The sequence below is a fragment of the Rhea americana genome, unplaced genomic scaffold (genome assembly GCF_003343005.1).
Source record: "Rhea americana isolate MKP2758 unplaced genomic scaffold, rheAme1 scaffold_32, whole genome shotgun sequence".
Classification (NCBI taxonomy): Eukaryota; Metazoa; Chordata; class Aves; order Rheiformes; family Rheidae; genus Rhea; species Rhea americana.
This window is the reverse complement of record NW_028186446.1, coordinates 5,936,532-5,949,538: the sequence shown is the minus strand read 5'-3', so window position 1 is coordinate 5,949,538 and position 13,007 is coordinate 5,936,532.

Below are 13,007 nucleotides of genomic sequence, written 5' to 3'. Positions count from 1 at the left end.
ATACTGTCAGTAGGAGGTACAATATATTTTGAAAAAGTATATTGCATTTCTAAATTTTTTGAAGAACACCCCACACCACACTTTCAGAGCTAAGGGTTAATTAATAGTGAAACCTCTCCTTCTGATTACCCAGAAGACCACCTGCCCATCTACTTTTTTTTTTTTTTTGTAGAGATTTTCTTAAAAAACAAAGTCACCAGTAATTTTGAACATGTCATTTTTAAAGAGTTTGTTGGGATTTTTAATTAAAAGATTCAGATTAAAAACTTTCTAGAGAATAAGTTCCAACTGAAAATATGTAACTGTTATGTTAAACAACATTATCTACCTTTTCCCGTCATAGTAATAAATATTAGAAGCCACAAAACTGTGAATAAAGGGTCTACAAAAAACCTTAAATCTGAAGCCGTGTAGATATTACCCATGCAAATACGTTTATCGACTGCTGTGAAGCGCACATAGTCTGCTCTGAACATAGATAAACAGCTTCTTAGATACAATACAGTTAGAACAATGCTGCTGAATCTCATTCTTCTCCCACTCCATTTACACATTGACAATGACAAATTTGCATGGTTTTAAGAAGAAACATGGACCCAAGTATTTCATTTTTAAATTCTTTATAAAATGGCTCCCATCCTTATGTAAGGAAGCAGGTAACTTCACAACATATTATGGGTGTGTGTGTGTGTATGTGTGTCTATTTCTTCTACATTTGCCTGAAAGAATAAAATGAGACAAAGAATAGGTTACCTTAAAGAATCGGATGTTCATTACAGTACTTTAGGTTCAATTGAAAATAAATTTTTCCTTTGAACCATTTTTCCTGAGTTTACACATACACAAACACAAACTAGAGGCAGACAAATAGGACCTAGAAATAGACAAAARGGCAATTATATTTTAATAGGCTCTGTTTTTAATCTTTTCCTTTTTAACTTCTTTAAACCAAGATTGTGTCTTACCTAAGAAAAAATAATAGCCAACTGATTAAACAGAAAGTTTTGCATCCCATATCACGAATTAAAGCAAAGTTCATGAAAGCTCTTTCTCAAAGAGGACCTTCCTCCTTCTCTTCTCTCTCCCTTCCTCTTACTGGTAACAGACAGGTTTGTGTGTGTCTTGGGGAACCAGGCACAGAAAATGGGATTTATTTGACTAAGTCTAGATATCTAGTAATTTTTAACTCCTTTTAGACAATAGAGATCTAGTTAAGATAGTTAAAGGCATCTTGGGTAGAATTAATTTCATTTTAGAAAAATTGTCTAGAACAGACCAGATGAATGACGCCATAAGGAAAACTTAGTACATTCTRCCCCTAATTTCTAAGAACAAGAACACTTTCCACCTGGATAGCTAGTTCTTCTCTTCAGGGTATAGAAAGTTTCTACAATTTAAAGTCAGGACATCTCTGTGGGGCACCATGGAAGCTATCCTAAGAATATGTGTTGTATCTGTACAGATGTCCATGTGGTACATTTCACTGCTTCTGCCTTTTTTTCACATTTAGAACTATTAGCCTTTTCCCTAGAAATGACATCKTCTTTTTTTTCACCTTCTTAATCTTATCCAAGTGGAGTTTGGGGAAGACCTTTATGTGAATGTTTGATTTTCCTTTTCGTTCACTTGATGAAATTGAGAACTGCACTTGACAGGAGTAACAGTGCCTGGCACCTTGTTCTTGCTGGAGTCATTTAGGAACAGGAAAAAAGCTCCAGCTTTTAATCCAGTAACGCAGGTGATGGGATGCCAGACAACAGCTCCAGGTAGGAAATAGAAATCAGGAAGCTCAGTACTATGCGCCACCAAAGGGGACTCTTTCCTGACTAGTCAGGAGAAGGAACTAAAACTATAGAGATGGTGCATGCCTACCGGCCAAGGCCTTCCCTGAGAGTTTGTGGTGCGTGTGGACTGATACTCTGACAGAGCATCACCCCTTTTATATTCCTACTAATAAAATAAGGAAAACTCTGGATTTAGGGACTAAAYCGAGGCCTTTCTGCTGTGAAGATGTGATTCACTCAAAAAAAACAATTTAAAGAAAATACACACTCAGTTGATTTGTTGAATCCAGGGTGATACATGCTAGCAGGTTGGTGTGGGTATTCATATGGTATTGAGATACGCTAGGGAAGATACCATTATAAATAGCAAGTTCTAGCTATTTCCTAAAGAGAGAGAAAATTGTTAATTTCACCATACTAGAAAACCCCAAGNAAAAAAAAAAAAAAAAAAAAAAAAAAAACAGTTCAACCACCTCTCTTCAAATAAATGTCTGTTCAAACTGCAGCCAGCCCAGAGACAATCTACCAAAGTAGTCATTAGAAAAAAACACCTATACTGCAAATGGAGGCAAGAAGAGGCTGGGATAGACAATGGAATATCAAGGGTAGAAAAAGTAAAGATAAAAAAAAAAGAGAGAGAGAGAGAGAGAGAGAGAGAGAGAGAGGAATACCTTGAGGAAGAAAGAGTAAAAAAATTCAAGAATTGAAATGATCTATTTTCATTAGCAGCTGATATTGGTGTAAGAGCAAAAGCACATAAACCTGCACAAATAAATTAAGGATGAAAATTTTAAAATCTTTCYTAACCATTAGAGGGTCTACCCCTACAATAGGAGTAGCTAGAGCTAATGACCTAACTGGTTTTAGGATGGAATTTGATAAATTTATGGCTAGGATTATGCAATACAAGATCTATTTAGGCTAAGAAATGGGTAAAGAAAATCCTGAACAAACTCTAAAAGATTTGCATATCCCATAGCACCGAAGTGCTAGCTCTGATTCCCTAAAGCAGTACAGTCACGATACCATAACGCTGCTCCTGACCTATCAAACTATCCTTTTTCGTATTGCAGGATTAAGTGAATATTCACTGTGACAAGGACTAGAATCACAGARCTTCACACTTGGCTGATTATCCAACCAGTGAAGTAAAGGATTGTTCTGAGAATCTCTTCCTTATTTAGTTTGCAAATATTAAACTATTTTATACAAGACAAGTTGTCTCCTACACTGAGGAATGATGTATCTTTTCATGTCCCCAACCCAGAATATTTGATTAAGCCTCTCCTAAAAAGTGAGCAGTTTAGAACATTAAATTAGACTGTAGCACCTCAGCAGTGCTCAAGTTTTTGGAACATCATCATCCAAAAAGTTCTGCTATGTTCCATTTAAATGCAGTGTTTGAAGTGAGTTTTAGCAATCAAGCAGTTAAATGTGATTATGCACACAGACTCTGTGCAAAATAGATCTAGAGCCTGTTTTACCAAGCAAGATAATTGCTCACCTCTTGTGTGTAATTTGAATGATATTTCATGATATCAATGAACTGCAAAACTCTGGAATTAGAGTAATACTGCTATTCTTTTCAGTTCAAAGATAAAGAAAATGTGTAAGAAAAGAGCTATACAGAAAAGACTTTCATGACTTCAGTGAATTTTGGCTTTTGGAAGTTTCTGAAAAATGCTTCCCCTCTTCCCCCCCCCCAAAAGTCAACTTTGCTCATACAGCTTAGCTACTTTCAATTTAATGGTGTACATCATAAGATCAAGAACAATCTAAGGTTAAGAAAAGAGAGTTCTTTCCTTTCAGAAAGTCCTTTTAGAAAGTTCTTTCCTTTCTGTGAACAGGACAACATTCCCTTGAAGAGGCCAACTTCYTAATCAGAAGCATTTGTGAGAACCGTTAAGGGAGGGGAAGAAACAACTTTGAAAAACAGTGAAACTCTTTAAATACTGTGTGTGGTGAAATGCTATGGTGAGAAATCCCTTCCAGTCTCGTCTGATAAATGCAARTTTAAGACTAAATTTGCAGAGTGCGTGTTGGCTATTAGAATCTAATATTTTCAAAATCTTTTTAAGCCCTTCACTCASTGCTTAAAGTTCCTACTTCCATTTGCTGCAAAACAAAATAGAAGAAAAGTAGCCGTCACAGAAGCAGCCAAACTGCCCGTGATGTTCTGGCRTGTTTAGCCTTCTGGTGAGTGTCACTGGTGCCCATGGGCCTGGGCAGACATGCAGTCAGTTACTTGATCACYGCACTCATGTTAGAGAACAGATGCGTATCTCGAGCCCTGCAGCTGCACAGAATGGCATCTCTTTTGCTTCTCATAGCACCGTAGGGAACCAAAGCTGCTTTTGCAGCAAAACAAGAGCAGCTAGGAATCTGAGGGACAGTAAGGGAAGCCTTACRCTTCACCCTTTCTCCAGACAGGAGGATGGAAAAGAGTCTATGGCCAGCGCTGGGGCTGGGTCTTGCAGGAGTCCCTGCACCTCCGTTGCTGCCGGACTTGCACTCACTCGGTGCACCTTCCAAAAGACTTTGTGAGGGTTTGCTGAGCCCTTTTGCTGGACTGCGTTAGCAAAGCAGTAGAAACTGGTGGTAGCAGTCACAATACTGTAATAGACCTAGGCTTCTACCGTGTTTTTTTTTTATTATTATTATTATTTTATTTTTTAATTCTTGAGTTACTTCTAAAAAACCTGTTGGGAACTCAATACAGAGGATGTTATTATGCAGAAGGTAAGTTAGCCTGTGTGAGGTTTCATGCTACTGTGCATCCTCTGCTTCAATTAGAACTACATCAGATATACCAAAATGCAGCTTTTTGAAACATTCAGTTTTAAAAAAATAGTATTTTGTTTGCAAATGTTAGGTAATGCTTACATGAACTAGTTACCTGCAGTGAACAGAATTTGAGCATTGCAGAGAAAGTCGTGCTTTGAGTTTGCGCAGTTTTTGCCACCTGTTCATGATATCAAGTTCTTTGTATCCTGATTGGGTCACTGGCAAATTGCAGCAGGTGTTGTGTCCTCYCTAAAATGACTTTCCAGGATGGTTCACATCATCTAGTAAAAGAAAAAAAAAGCTATATGGACAAAGAAAAGTTCAGAGATGTTGTTTGTATAAAAGTTTTGTAAACTGGTAGCAATATTATTTAAATTCTTTAGGGTGCTTTATATGTGCGACTTTATTTTGTTCATCTTACTTGGCTGGAATAKCCCAGCTCAAAACCATCTTTGACACAGTTAGTGAAAGTTCATTTCTACAAGAAGGGAGGGAAATGGTGCCATGTATTGATTTCTTTCACTTCTTGGCTATAGCAATAATGATAAAAAAATAAAAACTACCGCATAGTAAAGCATTAATCCTTTCTATTACACAAAAAGAGTCAACAAGAATCACAGCCACATAGAAGTTAAAAATAGACTCTGAAGCCCAGTTCAGGCAATAATAAAACATAAAAGAAAGAAAAAGTCAAGCAAGTTAATATTATGGGCTCCACAACTATTTTGGTAGATTTTGGTTAAAAGGTTCTCCAACGCAATCAGTAGTTGTAAGCACAGTTAAGCTAATTCTTCCCAGTTGTAAAAGCCAGAACATTTCATGGAATCTTATCCTTTATGTTGATCTATCCTTAGCACAAAAACCTGATCATTTTAAAGACTTTAAACCTGTTGCCTTCAGTGAGGCAACCATCTGTGAGTCAAGTCAGAAAAAAAACCTAACAATTCATCTCCCTTCACCCCTACATCTACAGGTGAAAAATAAAGTCATTGGCTAGTTCAGCAAGGCATGACTCTCTCCATAGCAGTTAAGAGTCTGACTTAAAAATATTAATTTTTATTAGCTGTAAGTAGGACCTTTTCACTTATACTTGATAGCATCTGAAGAGACACAAGGGTTGTGGCCTAGAGTAATATTTTCTGCCCCACATCATACTGGCAACTTAGATCTCATATTTACAAAATCAATATGTGCTACATTAAGCAATTAAAGTTAGAATTAATATTTTAAAAATTTATTTGATCAATGTACTGTAAAAGAAAACATATGTAATGTGACATGAGATGTGTTTCCTTTCCCCTAGAATACACTTCTGATACATAGTGCCTTTTGGTTCTTTGGGATTAAGTATATTGAAAACAGGAAAATTATTAAAGGTTAAGTACTGTATTTTTCATTATAAATTTTCACTGCACAGTAATGAAAACTGAATAAGCAGATTAAAAACTGATTTAAAATTAATCCTCAAATCTCTTCTTCAATAGATTTCAGTCTTCAATTAGTAACCCCAGATTTAAAAAAAATCACATTGAGCACACCAAGATTTACGTTATTGTCATGACTGTTGTTGCAAATAACCTGGGTATATCTAACATAAAATGAAAATATTCCCTGAATCCTATTTTAATATAGGATTTAATGAACAAAAGAAAAAGAAATCACATATTAAATTGCCTATACTAATATTGATAGGGAAGAAAGTGGGGTTACACTAGCTTTTCTCAAAAGATGGTATAACCAAAAATTGTTTCTAGAAAAAAATAATGTCTGCTAGATCTGTTACTATAGAGAATTCAGAAAACTGCATTTATTGACTGGATTTGAAATACTGAGTAAAATCCTGATCTCACAGAAATCCATGACTAAACTTCCAATGACTGCAGTAGGACTTGTTTGCCTTTTTTGAAAAATGGTTGTCATGTTTGCTGCTCTTGTCTGACTTTTTTCTTAATCTTTGGTGTGAAAGTTCSTTATCCTACCTACTTAGTTATATACAGATCTATAAAGCAAATTTTATTTAAATAGGACATAATTCTAGAGTTTTTACTATTTACTACTGATTTTGGTAAATCTGAAGCAAATTTCTATTCAAAAGCTGTGACAACTTTGATGAATCAAATGCATTAAATCTAATTTTGATGAAAATTTGTTAACCTCATAGAGTTTTACACCAAAGTTTGTTACTACTTTTTTAGAATGTGAATGGGAACATGCAAGTTTTAGCAAGCTGATTGTCACGTGTTTTTTTACTTCATATCTTATGTTTTACAGTGGTAATTTCTAACTTTTTTTAAGAAAAAGACATTTATTTGACTTTATTTTCAGGGCTAATCTCAAGAAAAATCGTAACAACCTAATACCAAAACCCAACAAATATTCAGAGATTGATTTATTTACTTCAAGGTTATTATCAAATCAGTGGATACTGAATACTGTGGGTTTTCCTATAGAGTCATTTGGTTCTTCAGTAGCTATGTAAATGCATCTTAGACATCTAAAAGCACAAACAGCTCAAAGTACATCAGATTTTATTCCACTTTCCCACCTGCCTCTAGCTGTGTTTTTATAATATATAGAATATACTCGTTCACTGGCTCCTCATATATTTTACTCCAGGATAGAGAAAATAATTATAAAGAGTACTGTGTCAGTAAACTTCTTCTTCTTAATCAGAAAGARCCATTTAATTTTCACACTGACAAACAACACCGGAATATAAAAAAAAAATTTGTTCTTCCCCTCTGCCCCCTTTGTTCATCCATCTCCAGACCTTAGGGACTCTCCAGACTCAGGAATCACAGCAGAGCACCAGGAGGCCTGGTCCTACTCTGCAGGTTACAAGTGAGTGTCATTAAGTCAACGGGACTTGCTCATACTCTGCTAGGGAGAATAGGGTCTAGGCTCATCATTTCCCATCATTATGTCACTAAGGTAACACACACTCCCTCTGAAACAATTCTCTCTCCACAGAAAAAGAGAGGGATTAATTTGGCCTTGAAGAAGTACCTCTGCAGGCCACAGACATGGTGCTGGTGTTAGTACACCTAAATGTGCCTATATGAACATACTGGAGCAGAAGCTATCAGATTAAGCAGTTTAATGCTGAGAAATAGGGTATAATGCCTTGGACACGTTAGCATAGCYGTATGCCGTGCAAACAAGTAATCTGGTTTGTGCTTAGTTTGCTCAAATCATTTAGAGATGCCCTCTAAAAACTTCTAGAYCAACAAGAAATGTGATTTTTTTCAGAATTAGAATTAAAAAATATCAGTGCATWATCTAGTCTAATCTTCAGTATAATATAGGTTCTTTCATTATTGAATCCATTAATGTGTCCTTGATGGAAGGACATGGAAGGCTAATTTGAAGACATCACACACAAGAGAATCCAACATTTCATTTGGCACTTTGTTCCAATGATTAGGCATCATTATTGTTAAAAATGTATGTCTTATTTTGAAAATCCAAAGCAAAATCAGTCTACTATTTTCCCTTTTGTGAAAAACATCTTTGTTTATTTGTTATATTTACTTTGAAAGCATTTTGAGAAGATTAGTTTAAGTTTGTACAGTTAGGAATTGAAGAGAAAATAAACACACTTTCATTCTTTCATAACTTTTTAATTCTTTGTTGGAGAAAACACTGTCACAACAGCATAGCAACTAGCTATCTAAATCTCTACAGGGTTAGGGACAGAAGAGCATCAGGTGACTGCAGGGTKCAGAGAAGAGAATGTTGCCCAGGTTGCCAAGGGTATTAAGTGTACAACTTATTGTTTTAGGGCTTTTTGAACCCTGCTCTCCCACCAGGTTATCAGAAAGAGTAACTATCTTGAAATGAACATAAAAGCAAAACATATAACCTTTTGGTTGTGACACCATGGAAGGAAGCAGTTGCTTCTATTAGACTGTTTTAGCCCTTTAATGTGTTATTCTTAASCTTCCAGTTAAATAGAAATTAAATAAAAAGTAACTGTACAAATACAGCCACCATGAAGTACTTGCCCATTTGTAATGCCATGTCCTGTTATGCAAGAACTCTGGGTTTTGAGGAGAAAAGGTGAATGGCAAATAGCATAGTATGTTCGCACATTTGTTGATAGCACATACAATAGCCAAATCAGAAATATTCCTGCATACCTATCATTATATATTTGTTCGTGTACCTCCCAGAATCCCAACATTTCCAAACAAGAGAGAAAGTGCCTTTCTAGGAAAAAGATGTTTTGTCTGGCTTATAGATGTGGAAAATGGATCCACAAATAGGTAGCTGAGACACATGGGGATGAATCACTCCCTTGAGATGGCTGTCTTTCATAGACTATACACAATGCCTGGGCAATTAATTAAGAATAATTACTTAACTTCTAGGTATCTAATTTAGATGAGATGAGTCTAATCTTGAGTGACTGGGTATACACTTTCATTTTTTAATCTTTACGTTAAATTCATCAATATTCTAAGTACTTGTAACTTCATTTAATGCAGAGAAGTGTTGAACCATGTGGCACTGATTTCAGATGGCTGAGCCACAGCACAAAATTGGGCGTCACTAGAGTGTTTAATGGCTTGAGCCTAAATCAATGGGACTTGTGAGTAGTTAGTACAYGAGGAATATGCCGCCTTTTGAAATAAGTCCCTTAAGATCAATTTCACAGGCAGGAGACCAGTTAAATAAATATGCTTTTTTTGCCTGTATTAAAATTTCAGTTTAACAGATCTTTTTTCATTTCATTTTTCATTTCATATGGTTTACCCTTTGYGAAACTACATGTGTTTTTCTGTATGCTGGGGCTATTTTCTTCCAGATATATGTGTGTAACTGCTGTTCATGGCAATTACACGTATGGATCAAAGGGAAATTAGGTCTGTGGAGTTTTTTKCAGCTATGGCAGAGGTGATCCTTTCTTTTCCCAGTCTCCTAAAATCAGTTTTTCCATATGGYCTTTGCCCATTCTGCCAGCCCAGACCACAAATCTAACCTCCTGATTGTGCTAGTTATCGTATTAAATCGTGCAACCGTACAAACCTCTGGATAGTCCTTATTGTCATGATCTCCCTCATGATCTCTCACTCTCTTAGCTCAAGGAAGGGTTATATAGAGTGAATTTGTTCCTTCCACAGATACAATTCAACCTGTAAAGGACAATTGGAAATAAAAGGACTGAAGTCAGTGATGACACTGCCGTGATTTATGCTGCCAAAAGCTTTTAAGGAGTTCAAGAGATACAGTTTCTAAAGARCACTAAAGCATTTTGTCTTCCCTTGTAAATTCAAAATGCAAAAGCCTTTCTGCTCYTTTGACCTAGCGCTTGTGCATTTCATCATACCCAGGATTTCCAGTAGATCAAGAACACTGATGGAAATCCTGTAGCCTGTTGCTGGCTCAGTAGCTCATTTTACATCCTGACAGAAAAAAAATACTTCATTTTATATTGCGCAGTTTCCCTGTGCTGAAATGATAAAAGAAATTAAGATCTGTAAATGTTATTTATTCCATGAACTTGGGAAGACACAATAGAAATGAATACAAATAAGACACCTCTCAGTAAGATCTGCATTGTGAGTGTGGAAAACACAGGATACCTCATTATCACAGAAATAGTCAGCAATATCTGCCTAAGGTGGTAATGGCTCTTTCTAAGCTATCTTAAAATTCAAATACAAATGTCAAATTGCAATGTCTTTCAAGAAAGCTGTGTGTTACTTGGAATTTATTCATATAAGTTTTAAGGAATATCCCTCAGGGAAACAGAGCCTCAATTTTTCATTGCTAGAGATAAAACAGAAAGCTRTCTATGGGGCTGGGAACATATGACAAAAGAAAACGAAAGGAAGACCATGCAAATGATGCTGAATTCAGAAGCAGGGAAATTTAAAGGGGATGATCACACTGTTTTGCCTGCTTTAACCTCCTAATTTTCTCTTATTTCTCAGTCTTGAAATCCAGCCTWTTTTTCAGATCAAGCACTTCAGTTTTTATGTTATACAGCAATAATACTCAAAAAGCAATTTAGATATGAATGAACAGTGGTTTATGCTTCCCAAATAATTTGTGGTAATCTTTTAAAAGTAATTCACATTACCTGAGTATTTGTATGTGTTGCTTACTGCCTGAGAGAGTGATAAAACCCCAAAGTGCATAAGCGCAAACCAAAATGACAATAAACATCAGACAATAATAGTTAATTTTAGCTGGTTTCAAACAAGCAAGGACTGTGAGTATAGAGGACAATGTACTGTAGAATTTGCCTGTTTTTTTTCTTTTTCAAACTGAATTGAAATTTGAACATATCCCTTCAATTGTTGATAGAGATCTGGTTTCTAGGAGGTGCTACCAAAGAACATTTATTTACAGTAGGAATATACATCTTAGATGCGTTGAGGGTGAAACCTGCAAAATATCTCATCTTTTGAAGACTCCTGGAACACAGATAATTAGGGTTTAAGTAAACAGCATGTATATTTTCAAAAAGAAAAGAAAAAAAAAGGATGGATAATAAAATTTCAGGAGTCTATCTATGAAAATAAATAGAAATTATAAAAGACAGATTTACAATAAAAAGAAAAAAAAATATATAAGTAGGTACTATTTAGCATATTTTAATCAATGCTCAAGAAAGCTTGTATTCCCTTTAAGGATGGAAGATTCAAGTCTTATATGCAGTTAATACTGTAGCATGAAAATTATATTCAAACATTGGATCCAATTGAATCAAGTACAATTGTTTAAATTAAGAGCCTTAATGACAGAATTTTCATTAACCACAAGTCTCAAAGGCAAATAAATCTTAAATTAAGTCAGAGGTTTATTTTATCTGTAAGACCTCATAACCTGCTTTTGTGTTATTCACTTTTACAAAAAAAAATCAAATGAATTCTAAAAAATACAAGAACAATTAATGTTGTAAACAAAATGGAAAATGATCAACAATTTGCATGCAATCAAATGAAGAAATGGTGCAGTGCTAAGTTTAGAGGATGACACTATAATCTTGCYGAATGCCTTTGAATTGTAATTCTTTTCTTGATCTTCCTACTGCGATACTTTTAAACCAATAATCATTACTTGCTTTCATCAAATAGTTTTCAGCATATGCTGTAGTGCCATTTTAAAATAAAGTGTTAGGAAGGTTTTTTCAGTAAGAGGCAAAAAGTAATAAAGAAAAAAAGAGGAATAAAATAGTTCTTTGTGCAACGCTTAAAAGTTATTGCCTTTAAATGGAGAAAATTGCCCTTGTTCAACATTCTGTTCTACAGGTGAATGTCTGATKGTGTAAATATCAGCTTTTGTAAACTTTAGTGTATTTTTAAGTTTATGCACTTTGTCTGATTGAAGACTAGAAGTTGGCCAGAACACAGGAGTGGATCAAGTGGACGAGAGTACGTCAGAKGCTTTGCAGCACTACAATCAAGTCTTATATCTTAAGATTAATCTTATTTAACTTTTCCTASCTAAAAGTTAGTGCCCCGAGCAAAGCTAGTCATTAAGGCTCCCTTTTACCTAGGAAGAGTAAGTATCTCAAAAGGCAATTTATTTTATGCTAATGTAGGGGCATAAGATGGTGACACCTTAGTAGAGACAAAGCAAGATGAATTCCTGGACACATCTGCATAACATATAATAGCAATGGTGAAAAGAAAGGAAGGAAGGTAGGAAGGAAGGCAGGGAGGGAGAGAGAGAAAGAAATGAAAAAAAAGAGAAAAAGAAATAAAGACGAAGAAAGAAGAAGAAGCAGAAGAAGACGGGAAAAAAGGAAAAGGAAGAAAGAATTTTATACCAAGAAGAYAGGAAACAAGTAAAAAGATAATTTTGAACTATAGTTACGTTACAGAATGATCATCAAATGACATTTACATTCCATCATCTTTGAATAACTATTTAAATTACCACTATCACCACAGCTAAAGACAAGACAATGAAAAATTGAACTCCATTTTGCTATATGTAATCACTTAAAAAAAAAAAACTAAAGAATTACACTTCCATAAACATTTACCAGTCGCATTTCTCACCTTGTTATCATTACTGTAAAAAGAAAATTTTACAGCTTGTAATTTACCACCAATATATGCTTGCTAGAGTGATGGACTGTGCTAGTTAAAACCAATCCAGTGTAAACACGAGCGAGTAGTGCCTTGTATGTCCATTTTGGAGCTTGATAATTGGACCCTTTGAAAAGGGAAGTAGTGAACAGTTGGAAATGCCAAAATAATGATGTTTCAGTTGGTGAATTACTCTTTGCATATGACTGAATTGGAGAGATGAGGATCGCAAAATTTCAGAGGCTGGTAAGATTGTGGAAAAGCAYTTTTTGGTTTGAATGGTATTACAGAACTTGAAGTCAATTTTTTTCTCTAAATTTATTAATYAATATTCTGCACTCTTCAGGGTCAATTGTCTTTTCATTGATTTCTGGTGAACAGAGTGAGTTTGATC